Source organism: Podarcis erhardii, assembly GCF_964252035.2.
Source record: "Podarcis erhardii genome assembly, chromosome: 1".
NCBI classification, from domain to species: domain Eukaryota; kingdom Metazoa; phylum Chordata; class Lepidosauria; order Squamata; family Lacertidae; genus Podarcis; species Podarcis erhardii.
In genome coordinates this window covers 130,425,021-130,435,888 of record NC_138497.1, presented here as the reverse complement: position 1 = coordinate 130,435,888, position 10,868 = coordinate 130,425,021, and positions in this window count along the sequence as shown.

Below are 10,868 nucleotides of genomic sequence, written 5' to 3'. Positions count from 1 at the left end.
TGTGCTCATCTCAGTGGTAATGGGCTTGTGAGATGCATCGTGTTCAAAGCTTTGGGGCGAAGGTCATTCTTCCTTGGCTATCAATTGTGCTGTGTTTACCACCAGTAAACGTTACAGGGAGAGAAAGGAAAGTGCTATCATTAATATGAGAGCCAGTGTGGTATAGTTGTTAAGAGTGGTGGACTCGTAATCTGGTGAACTGGGTTCGATTCCCCGCTCCTCCACATGCAGTTGCTGGGTGATCTTGGGCTAGTCACACTTCTCTGAAGTCTCTCAGCCCCACTCACCTGTTTGTTGTGGGGGAGGAAGGGAAAGGAGATGGTTAGCCTCTTTGTGACTCCTTCGGGTAGTGATAAAGCAGGATATCAAATCCAAACTCCTCCTCCTCCTCCTCTTCTTCTTCTTCTTCTTCTTCACTTATTCCAAATGTTTTTTAAAAAACGTACTGAAGAGCTAGCAATAACTGAATGTGTGATATCATGCAGTATGCAAAACTGACTTACTTAAAGTAAGCTGACTTAAAGCAATTTGAGCCGACAAAACTCAGAGGGGAAAGAAAGGCACATGGAAAAACAACTCTGTTTATTCTTCACGCATGCAAATCACTGTGATTGGAGTATATTTGGAAAATAATGCTCTGTCATTAAAAGCTAGACCTGTCTCTCAAAATGAAAAATCCCAATCCCACTTTCCTCCCTTTGAGCTTTGGTTATGTCAGAGAAGTTCCTCCACTGACAGGTTATGTCCTCAGTTGGCTAGGTTTGGTTCCTCAGGAAAGAAAAGAGGGGAAACGCTTTTCAGGACGAGGGACCAAGGCCATGTCGTGACTCGGAAAGTCAAGGCCTCCCTGATCCCTTTCAACGTGCATCTGTGTGGATCTGACTCAGGAAAACGGGAGTCTGCGCCAAGTCATCCCAATTTTCCTCATTATTCAGGGCACACCCCTAGATACGGATGCACAGCCCTAATAGATTCAATAAAAAATAATGATGGCGATAAAAAGTGCATGGGGGAATTTTAGTTTTATTTTTGAGTTTGATCTTCAGGTTTATGTGTTTCTGCTTTGGGACATTCAATCGAAGGGCAGAGTATTGTTATTATTTTAACAGTTGAGTGAATAAAAAAGAGAACTCGCAGTGCCAGCATGTTACAGAAATGAAGGGAAACTGGAGCGCTGTCTCTGGGTGTTTCGGTGAGACAGATAACTTTTAGTCTTACTGCCTGGTGCAAAACTCTCGCATCATCCTTCCTCTCTGACCTGTATCTGCGATCTCACGTGGCTCCCGGCTCTCACCTCCATGGGCCTTCCAAGCGAATGTCGTTGTGCCTCTCCTTGCCTCCTCTCCGTTAAGTACCCTTCCCAGAGTCTTAAAATAGCTTTTTTAATTAAGTCCCAGTTTTCATGAGAAAATTAAAGGAATATTATCTTTTAAAACCAATTCGGTACTTTAAAAAGTCTAATAAATAAATGTGCTAGTTCAAAATTAAACACAATATTTCATCTTCGGCTCTTAAGCTCGTTAAATATTTAATCAAATTCTTGGGCAGATTTATTGCTGTGGGCGCAGGGGGGTGTTGATTGCCTTTCTGACACTCCTGTGCCCATCGGAAAGCAGCGGCTCTGATGCATCTTTGCTCTGCGTAGGAGAAAGGCACTTCAGAAATCAGTCAAGACACTTTGGAGCTTCTCCCCACCCCCAGCTCACATACCTGGAGGATGAGATGCTTGAAATGAGGCCATTTCTCATCCTGTCTTCCCATGAGCACATTGGGGTCTGAGTTTTCTAGTGCAGGAAGAACTGTGAATGGTTATCACCAGCCCAGCTGCACCACTGCACATGTGACTTTTGCACTGAGTTAACTATGGTCCAAGTCTGGCACCTACCTTCCATGCAGTTCTGCAGCCGTGGAAATCAGTACCATGGACAGGGCTTGAGGGCCCAATTTCTGACACATTGGGGCTGATAGTCTAATGTGCCTGCGTGGGAGCTCTGGATCAAACAGTGCTGCAGGATCTATAGCAGCAGGCTCCAGATTGCCAGTTACCTTCCTTTCATGGCAAAGGATGGCAAGGAGACATTGGGTTGTTTTGAGTTATTGGAGACTCATATGGGCACTCAGGGTGTGGAGTGTCATATAAAAAATAATCATCAGGAATAATTTTGGGAAGGCGATTCAGTGGATGAGTTTGCCTCTTCTTCCAAATAGTACACAACAATGTATACCGGAAGTGCAGAAAGCAATTCCAACATAAAGCCAAGTTTGCTTGGGTTGGTGTTTGTGCAATGTTCCTTATTGAGTTGGTTTAGTCATGCTGGCTGTTGGCGGGTTGTCTGGTCAACAGAGTGTCAGAATAGAGACCAGCACATTGTCCATGCTGGTTGTGTTCCTGAGTCACATACAGATGCAGTTTGAGTAGAAGAAGAGAAGAAGAAGAATTTGGATTTGATATCCCACTTTATCACTACCTGAAGGAGTCTCAAAGCGACTAACATTCTCCTTTCCCTTCCTCCCCCACAACAATTACTGTGAAGTAATTGAGACTGAGAGACTTCAGAGAAGTATGACTAACCCAAGGTCACCCAGCAGCTGCATGTGGAGGAGCGGAGATACGAACCCAGTTCCCCAGATTACGAATCTACCGCTCCTAACCACTACACCACACTGTAGTGTGAAGGTTGGTTCATTAGAGTGAATGGGGAACAGACCCACCCTTGGTATGCTATCAGCTAGCTTGGTATGCCCTTGGTATGCTATCAGCTAGCTCCTGCCTGCCAGCCTTCTTACTTACAACCAGTCAGGGGGTCCCTCTGTCTGTCATTGGCTCTGGCTCCATCTACTGTTGGTCCCCTAGCTTGTGCCCAAACAGTCCCAGTGGGCACGGGCCATCATTGACTTAGTGCATTCATGCAACCATACTCTCACATGGAAATAGCAATACAGTGGTACCTCGGTTTAAGAACAGTCCTGTTTATAAACAATTCGGTTTACAAACTCCGCAAAACCGGAAGTAGTGTCCCAGTTTGCGAACTTTACCTCGGTCTAAGAATGGAATCCGAATGGTGGAAGGGCACCGGTAGCCGGAGGCCTCATTAGGGAAAGCACGCCTCGGTTTAAGAATGGTTTCGGTTTAAGAACGAACATCCGGAATGGATTAAGTTTGTAAACTCAGGAACCACTGTAATCATGTGATTTCTCTCCTTATCACTGCCTGAAACAGTTGATGGCTCATAGCTTTCCCTCTGTTGAGCTTTGCATCCCAATTAGCTAGGGATATATCTGCTCTGTAATGTTTGTCCATTCTTTCAATGCTGAATCAGTCATTTGCATGAATCCTCTATCAATTATGTGGTTCCACTTTTTAAAAGGGAATCACACGAACAATCTGCCTGTCGGAATTTAAAGTTGGTGGGCTTATTATCCAACTCACTTTTCCTAGACCTCATGAGACCTAAGATCCTGCACATGGATCTACCCTGGAAAAGTTACATTTGAGGTGGATGTCAGAACATGCCCTAAATTAGACATCAATTTTCAATCAAAGTCTTGCACCTCTAACCATCTGTAGATCCTTGAATGATGCACCCTCATACTGTCCCCTTTCATAACCTGAACTAGCCTCTGCATCTGACCTGAGGAGAGGAGAAATTAGTGGAGTATGGAAAAGCTAATTCTTGTGACATTCATATAAGGCAATGCAAGGCACTGTGTACTCAAGCGTCTTGTTTCTCTTCTGGCCAATTTTATTTCAATCTGTCCAGTGTCAGTATCCAAAATAGCAAACAAAACACGAGCAAACAATGACAAGAGCCTGGGTCCTGAGAGCGACAAGGACTTTCTGAGGTTCGCCATCTAGAGCAAGTTACAGAAACAGGCGGAATGGAGTTGTGTTTTTCAAGTCACTAAATCATACAGCAGTTCATGAGCTCACCTTTCACCTCGGGGAGATTGCCTAGAAAATAAATCCACGATGGAGCACACAGGGGTGGGAGAGGGGAGGGGGACTGGCTTAAATTCAGCTCCCCCTTTCTTGCCCCTCTCCTACAGAGCCCCGCAGACCCCAGGCAAAGTAGTTCATCTGTGTCTGTGGGAGAGGCACAGCTGAAATAAATCGGTAAGCTCTTGCAGGTGTTCCCCTTTCGCACAATACTGTTCTTTCTCATGCATAAGATGTCAGGGCTGCCTAGCCTTCATCAACGCAGAATATACTACGGAAGTGAAAGCTCTGGGGACTTAGTGCCACAGGCTTCTGGGAAGCTGCATGCATTCTCTTATGTAGTTCAGCTGATAGACTGAGTGGAATAGCATCTACTTTGCATGCCGAAGTCTCCAAGTTCAATTTCTGGCAACTCCAGGTAGAGCTGCAAGAGGGTCCTGCCTGAAACTCTGGGGAGGCTCTGCCAATAAGTGTAGACAATACTGAATGAGATGGACCAATGGTCCGGCTCAGTATAAGACAGTGTCCCATGTTCCCGTTTCTGTGTATGGTGCAGGGCACCCCAAAAGCAGAGGGACTTTCATGTGTACCCCTATACACACCCACACCTGACATGACACATCAGCACTGTGTGACAGACCCTCCAAGTGCCCCTATTTTCCAGGGACAGGCCTGGATTTACAGAAGGCATCCTGATTTCTTATTTGATCCCAGTATAGCCCTCTTTTCCTTAGGATGTCCCTATTTTCATTGGGGGGAGGGATTGGAGAGTGTGGTATTGTTGTTGTTTAGTCGTTTAGTCGTGTCTGACTCTTCGTGACCCCATGGACCAGAGCACGCCAGGCACTCCTGTCTTCCACTGCCTCCCACAGTTTGGTCAAACTTATGCTGGTAGCTTCGAGAACACTGTCCAACCATCTCGTCCTCTGTCGTCCCCTTCTCCTTGTGCCCTCCATCTTTCCCAACATCAGGGTCTTTTCCAGGGAGTCTTCTCTTCTCATGAGGTGGCCAAAGTATTGGAGCCTCAGCTTCAGGATCTGTGCTTCCAGTGAGCACTCAGGGCTGATTTCCTTCAGAATGGATTGGTTTGATCTTCTTGTAGTCCATGGGACTCTCAAGAGTCTCCTCCAGCACCATAATTCAAAAGCATCAATTCTTCGGCGATCAGCCTTCTTTATGGTCCAGCTCTCACTTCCGTACATCACTACCGGGAAAACCATAGCTTCTACTATACGGACCTTTGTTGGCAAGGTGATGTCTCTGCTTTTTAAGATGCTGTCTAGGTTTGTCATTGCTTTCCTCCCAAGAAGGGAGAGTGTGGTAGGATGATCCTATTTTCAGAGAAATGTTGAAGGGTATGGAGTTATGTGACCCCTGAGCCAAGGAGATAAATAACTATACAACCTTTAGAAGACATCCGAAGGCAGTATCTTTGGAGGTAAGAGATGAATTTATTTCTTGTTATCACAGTGCAACCATGTGAACAAACACTCTTAGTTTACGTTTCTTACCTCAATAAGCTTAACTGCTTAATAGGTTTTTATTTTTCCATCTTCATGCATTTTCCTCAAGTCATTCTCTCCCTTTCTCTTAGAGCCCTGCTTTCTATAACGCCCCTACAAAAAGACTCTTTCTCTCTCTCATCTTCTCTTCTACGCCCCACTGATTCATGCCCCCCGCTTGCCTTTGTCATCATTCATTTGTCCATCCCCTTGGTTGCTCTTGCAGTTAAATCATGGGTTTCTGTGGGGGGAAGTGGCCCAAACCACCATCAAACCGTCCCCACCTGCTGTAGCCATCTGCAAAACCCCAAGGAGGAATTCATTTTGCGCTTCTGTTTTTTTGGGCCCCTGCAGGAGGTTACCCATGGAAAATCCATCTGACAGTTAAAAATATGGACTTCCCTCTTGCATCTCTATTCCTCCAATATCATAGCACACTTGGGGTATTCTACATTAGGGTTAAGTAAACATACAAGAGAGGGCAGGCATGGACGAGTTCATTCAGTTGCCTTCCACAAGTTGGAGTGAAGTGGAGACTCTCCAATACATGCAAAGACTTCCTGTGCATCTTAGAACCCGGGGGGGGGGGATTACTTCCACCACCACCCCACCTAATGGAGGGCAGCTGAAATGGAGATGGAGAACAAAAATAGTGCCCTCATCCACACTGACTTCCCTTGTATGTTTACAGTATGTGTAACATCTGAAGAGGGCTCATATATTGGTTCACTGTCATCTGAGGCCTAGGAAGCAGTGAGTGTTCTGTTTGCACTTGCAGTGATTCATGGGTTTTGTAGTCTCTGCCTGGGGGATTGGTCCTCTACTTCCAGGACACCTCAAGCAATGCACCGAAGCCGCTGAATGTGAGGCAAACATTCCAGTTTATAGGTGCCAACAGAAATCATTACAGTTATTTTCTTTTCCTTTCTCCCCATATATAAACATCTCAATGGGTGGTATTGAATCCTGTACTTGGATTTTCAGGAAAAGGGCTTCCTTGAAACTAATCCTTCATTCCTTCAGGGAGAGAGCTGCAATGGACTTGGATTCCCCTGGGGCTAATACTCTTGCCACAGCTCCCTATTGCGTGGCAATACCCGCCCCCTCCCACAGATGGAATAAATAAAGACACCGGACCACAGAATTTAGGTTGATGGGCGAAAAATGGCCACAACTTTATTGATTACAGGTAAGAGCAGTATTGGCCTTAGGCATTGGCCCTAACAAACTATCCGGTCTAACCAGGGAGGGTTAAACACCAACAGGGGGAGCCCCCGAGATGCACATCCGTAGGCACTCCCCAAGGGGTTACCGCTCGGGAGCGCGCTTTAGGCCCTAGCCTCTGTAGGTTTCGGACGAGGCGTCGCTCCCCGGAGTCCTTTAACAAACTACCCTCCAAGCATTGGGGGAGGTGATGGCGATCCTCCCCCCCCCGACCTCATTTGCATAACAATACCCCGGCCAATGCCTAACCGGCGAAGAGGAGGAAAGGGGCGAGCCCGGGCTGCCCTGACCTTAAGTGCCCCCGGGAAGCCCAGCCCCCAGTGCCAGCCCCATTGGCTGGCGCTGCTGGATATGAATAATAATGTGAAGTGAGAATCGCGGGGCTGGCGTCAGCCCCGCGAGAGTGTGGATGGGGGCGTGAGCCCGCAACCCCCCCCTCCGTAGTTCGGGAGTGGATTTCCCAGATACTTTCTAAGTCCAGGAAGCATCGGTAGCTCCTGTCACCTGCTGCCCCTTCCTCCTCACTCAGTTGGCCTGTCACTTATTTTAATGCTTGATCTGTGCTGCTTTTCTGCCCTGGCTTTGCATCCAGGACTCTTGCTTCCTCTTCTCACATCTTGGTCAACTTGTAGCCTCCTCACGATGACATCACTTCCTGCTTTTGGGTGGGTCATTGGAACAAGGCCAAGAGCAGGAAGACTCTCTCCCAGCTCTCCATTGCACATCTTACAAAGGAATATAAATGGACACTCATTATTTATTATGGACACTGCTGAGACGGCTCTTTGATGAAGCGATTCATACATCTTCCTAAATGCATAAAATCATGAATAGGCAGACCATTATGAATAGTAGAGCAATCAGCTTGCTGATGGCCCATGTGGGATTTCTGCAAGGATGCAGGTTAGAAGCAGGGTGATGCTTTTTTATAATGATAAATCTCTGATTGTTCCTTATTCAAAAAGGGCTCTCATATGTTACTGAATTAACTCAAGCTCCACAAGAATCAATAGACCTCATTATTATTATTATTTATTCAATTTATACACTGCCCTATACCCGGACGTCTCAGGGCAGTTCACAAGCAAGAGCACAACATACAAAATCAAACCAAAAACAATGTTGTTGTTTAGTCGTGTCTGACTCTTCATGACCCCCTGGACCAGAGCACACCAGGCACTTCTGTCTTCCACTGCCTCCCGCAGTTTGGTCAGACTCATGCTGGTAGCTTCGAGAACACTGTCCAACCATCTCGTCCTCTGCCATCCCCTTCTCCTTGTGCCTTCGTCTTTTCCAGGGAGTCTTCTCTTCTCATGAGGTGGCCAAAGTCTTGGAGCCTCAGCTTCAGGATCTGTCCTTCCAGTGAGCACTCAGGGCTGATTTCCTTCAGAATGGAGAGGTTTGTTCTTCTTGCAGTCCATGGGACTCTCAAAAATAAAACCCAAAAGTATTTATGATTATCATTACTGTTTGTTTTTTGTTTTTCAGCTGAGGGGCAAGAGGACCACAATCTTCATTCAATATGCTACATTTTGTCAATTTCAGTGTGCAGCCTAACCTACGAAAGGACTGGCCCATCGGCCCACAAATGAAGACATCGCCTTTGTTTTTCTGTCAGAGGTATTCCGACTGTCAATTACGCAAATGCCATTTCTCGTTTTCATAATTCAGCCCAACAACGTGCACTTATAAGATGTCTCTCTCATAGCTGGCCTAGCAAGAGAGATCACCTTGTTTTCCTTGATATGTCTTTCATTCTTTAAGGCACAGTGCCCTGCTACCCTTATTTAGATCTTAATGCCTCCCATTTGCCCCTGTTTCAGAGCTGAAATTCCTCCGTTTACTTCCCCGGAAAGCCATTCTTCATTATAATATGTTTCCCCAAGTAAATTTATTCATCATATTTTTCTCTCCCTGTGACAGCCACGTCCTTCCACTACGGGAAATTAAACACTGTACCATATGGCCAGAGCAACAAACTTTTAGTACTTGCTTGCTCAATTGTTTTAACACATTGCCGACTTCATACAACATTCTGCTTGCCTGAATAGTATCAGGCTTGTGCCTGACATATGCATTAGACATGTTAATGGCACGGAGGAAATTAAGTGAAGTTGACAATGTGAGGAAAGAACAGTATGATCCCATTAAGGACTAAATTTTTGCCATTTTTACTTTTGTGAGAGTGGGGAAGGGGGGGAGAAAAAAAGCTTAAACAAATCCCTCAGAACAGGTTATATCATTTCCCTGCTGTGCAAACAGATGCTGCCAACTTGCAAAGCTGTAACAGTGCGAGAGCCCCAAAGTGACGGGCTCAACATCTTTAGATTGCCTCCTTCATATCGTAATTCTGTGTCTGTGTGGCTCACTTCAACGTCGGTCCAGTATATCTGAAGGAGCGTCTCCACCCCAATCGTTCTACCCGGACACTGAGGTCCAGCACCGAGGGCCTTCTGGCGGTTCCCTCACTGCGAGAAGCCAAGTTACAGGGAACCAGGCAGAGGGCCTTCTCAGTAGTGGTGCCCGCCCTGTGGAATGCCCTCCCACCAGATGTCAAAGAGAACAACAACTAGCAGACTTTTAGAAGACATCTGAAGGCAGCCCTGTTTAGGGAAGCTTTTAATGTTTGATGTATTACAGTATTTTAATATTTTTTTGGAAGCTGCCCAGAGCACCTGGGGAAGCCCAGCCAGATGGGCGGGGTATAAATAAATAAATTATTATTATTATTATTATTATTATTAGCCTACCTTTTTGCAACGGGGGGGGCTCTGCTGGAACCTGTGTCTTTTCCTTGTTTGGAAGTTCCTGCTGCATCATCACCATCCTTTATTTGTATGCTTTCTTTCCATAGTTAAAACATGCTCAAGGTGCGGTCATTTTTACGAGCATAGCTGCTAATAAATATACATCATCATCACCTTCATCAATGCGGCTTGCCACATGAAAAGATTTACATAACTGCATAAACAAAACAAAAGGTAAGTAAAGGTAAAGGGACCCCTGACCATTAGGTCCAGTCGCGGACGACTCTGGGGTTGCGGCGCTCATCTCACTTTATTGGCCGAGGAAGCCGGTGTACAGCTTCCGGGTCATGTGGCCAGCATGACTAAGCCACTTCTGGTAAACCAGAGCAGTGCATGGAAACCCCATTTACCTTCCCACCGAAGTGGTACCTATTTATCTACTTGCACTTTGACGTGCTTTTGAACTGCTAGGTTGGCAGGAGCAGGGACCGAGCAACAGGAGCTCACCCCGTTGCGGGGATTCAAACTGCCGACCTTCTGATTGGCAAGTCCTAGGCTCTGTGGTTTAACCCACAGCGCCACCCACTTCCCTTACAAAAGGTAAGTAGTCACTAACAATATATAATAAAACTCAATAAGTATACAGTAAAATTAAGCAATCCCCACATAATTCATAATAAGGACTAAGAATAAGGATGCAAAGACATAATAGGTAAAAAGGTAACGGTAAAAGACCCCTGGGCAGTTAAGTTCTGTCAAAGGCGACTATGGGGTTACAGCGCTCATTTCACTTTCAGGCCGAAGGAGCCAGCATTTGTCCACAGACAGCTTTCTGGCTCATGTGGTCAGCATGACTAAACCGCTTCTGGTGCAACGGGACACCGTGACAGAAACCAGAGCACACTGAAATGCCATGTACCTTCCCGCCACAGGGGTACCTATTTATCTACTTGCACTGGCTTGCTTTTGAACTGCTAGCTTGGCAGAAGCTGGGACCAAGGAACGGGAGCTCGCCCCATTGCAGGAATTCGAACCACCAACCTTCTGATCGGCAAGCCCAAGAGGCTCAGTGGTCTAGACCACAGCACCTCCTGCATCCCTTTTAAAACCAGTAACAGCAACCATTAAGTACTTCTTAAATCAAATCTGCATATCAACAAAAACTCCTAAACCTCATGCCAATAGTCTGCAGGTAGCAAGAAACTATAATAAAATAGAAAGCAACTAGAAATGAGTATCTACAAATCTATCCTCTATCTATCTATCTATCTATCTATGCCTTGGCTTTGGCCTCAAGCTCAGGGTCAGAGGAGGAGGAGCTGACTAAGTCTGCTGTAGCAGAATCTGACATTGCTGTACCCCCACCAGTCTGGGAACTGGACCTGATATTTATAATGCATACAGAAGCTACGATTTCAAAGAATGGAGGAACAAAGGCCTGACAATGTAAAAACCAGA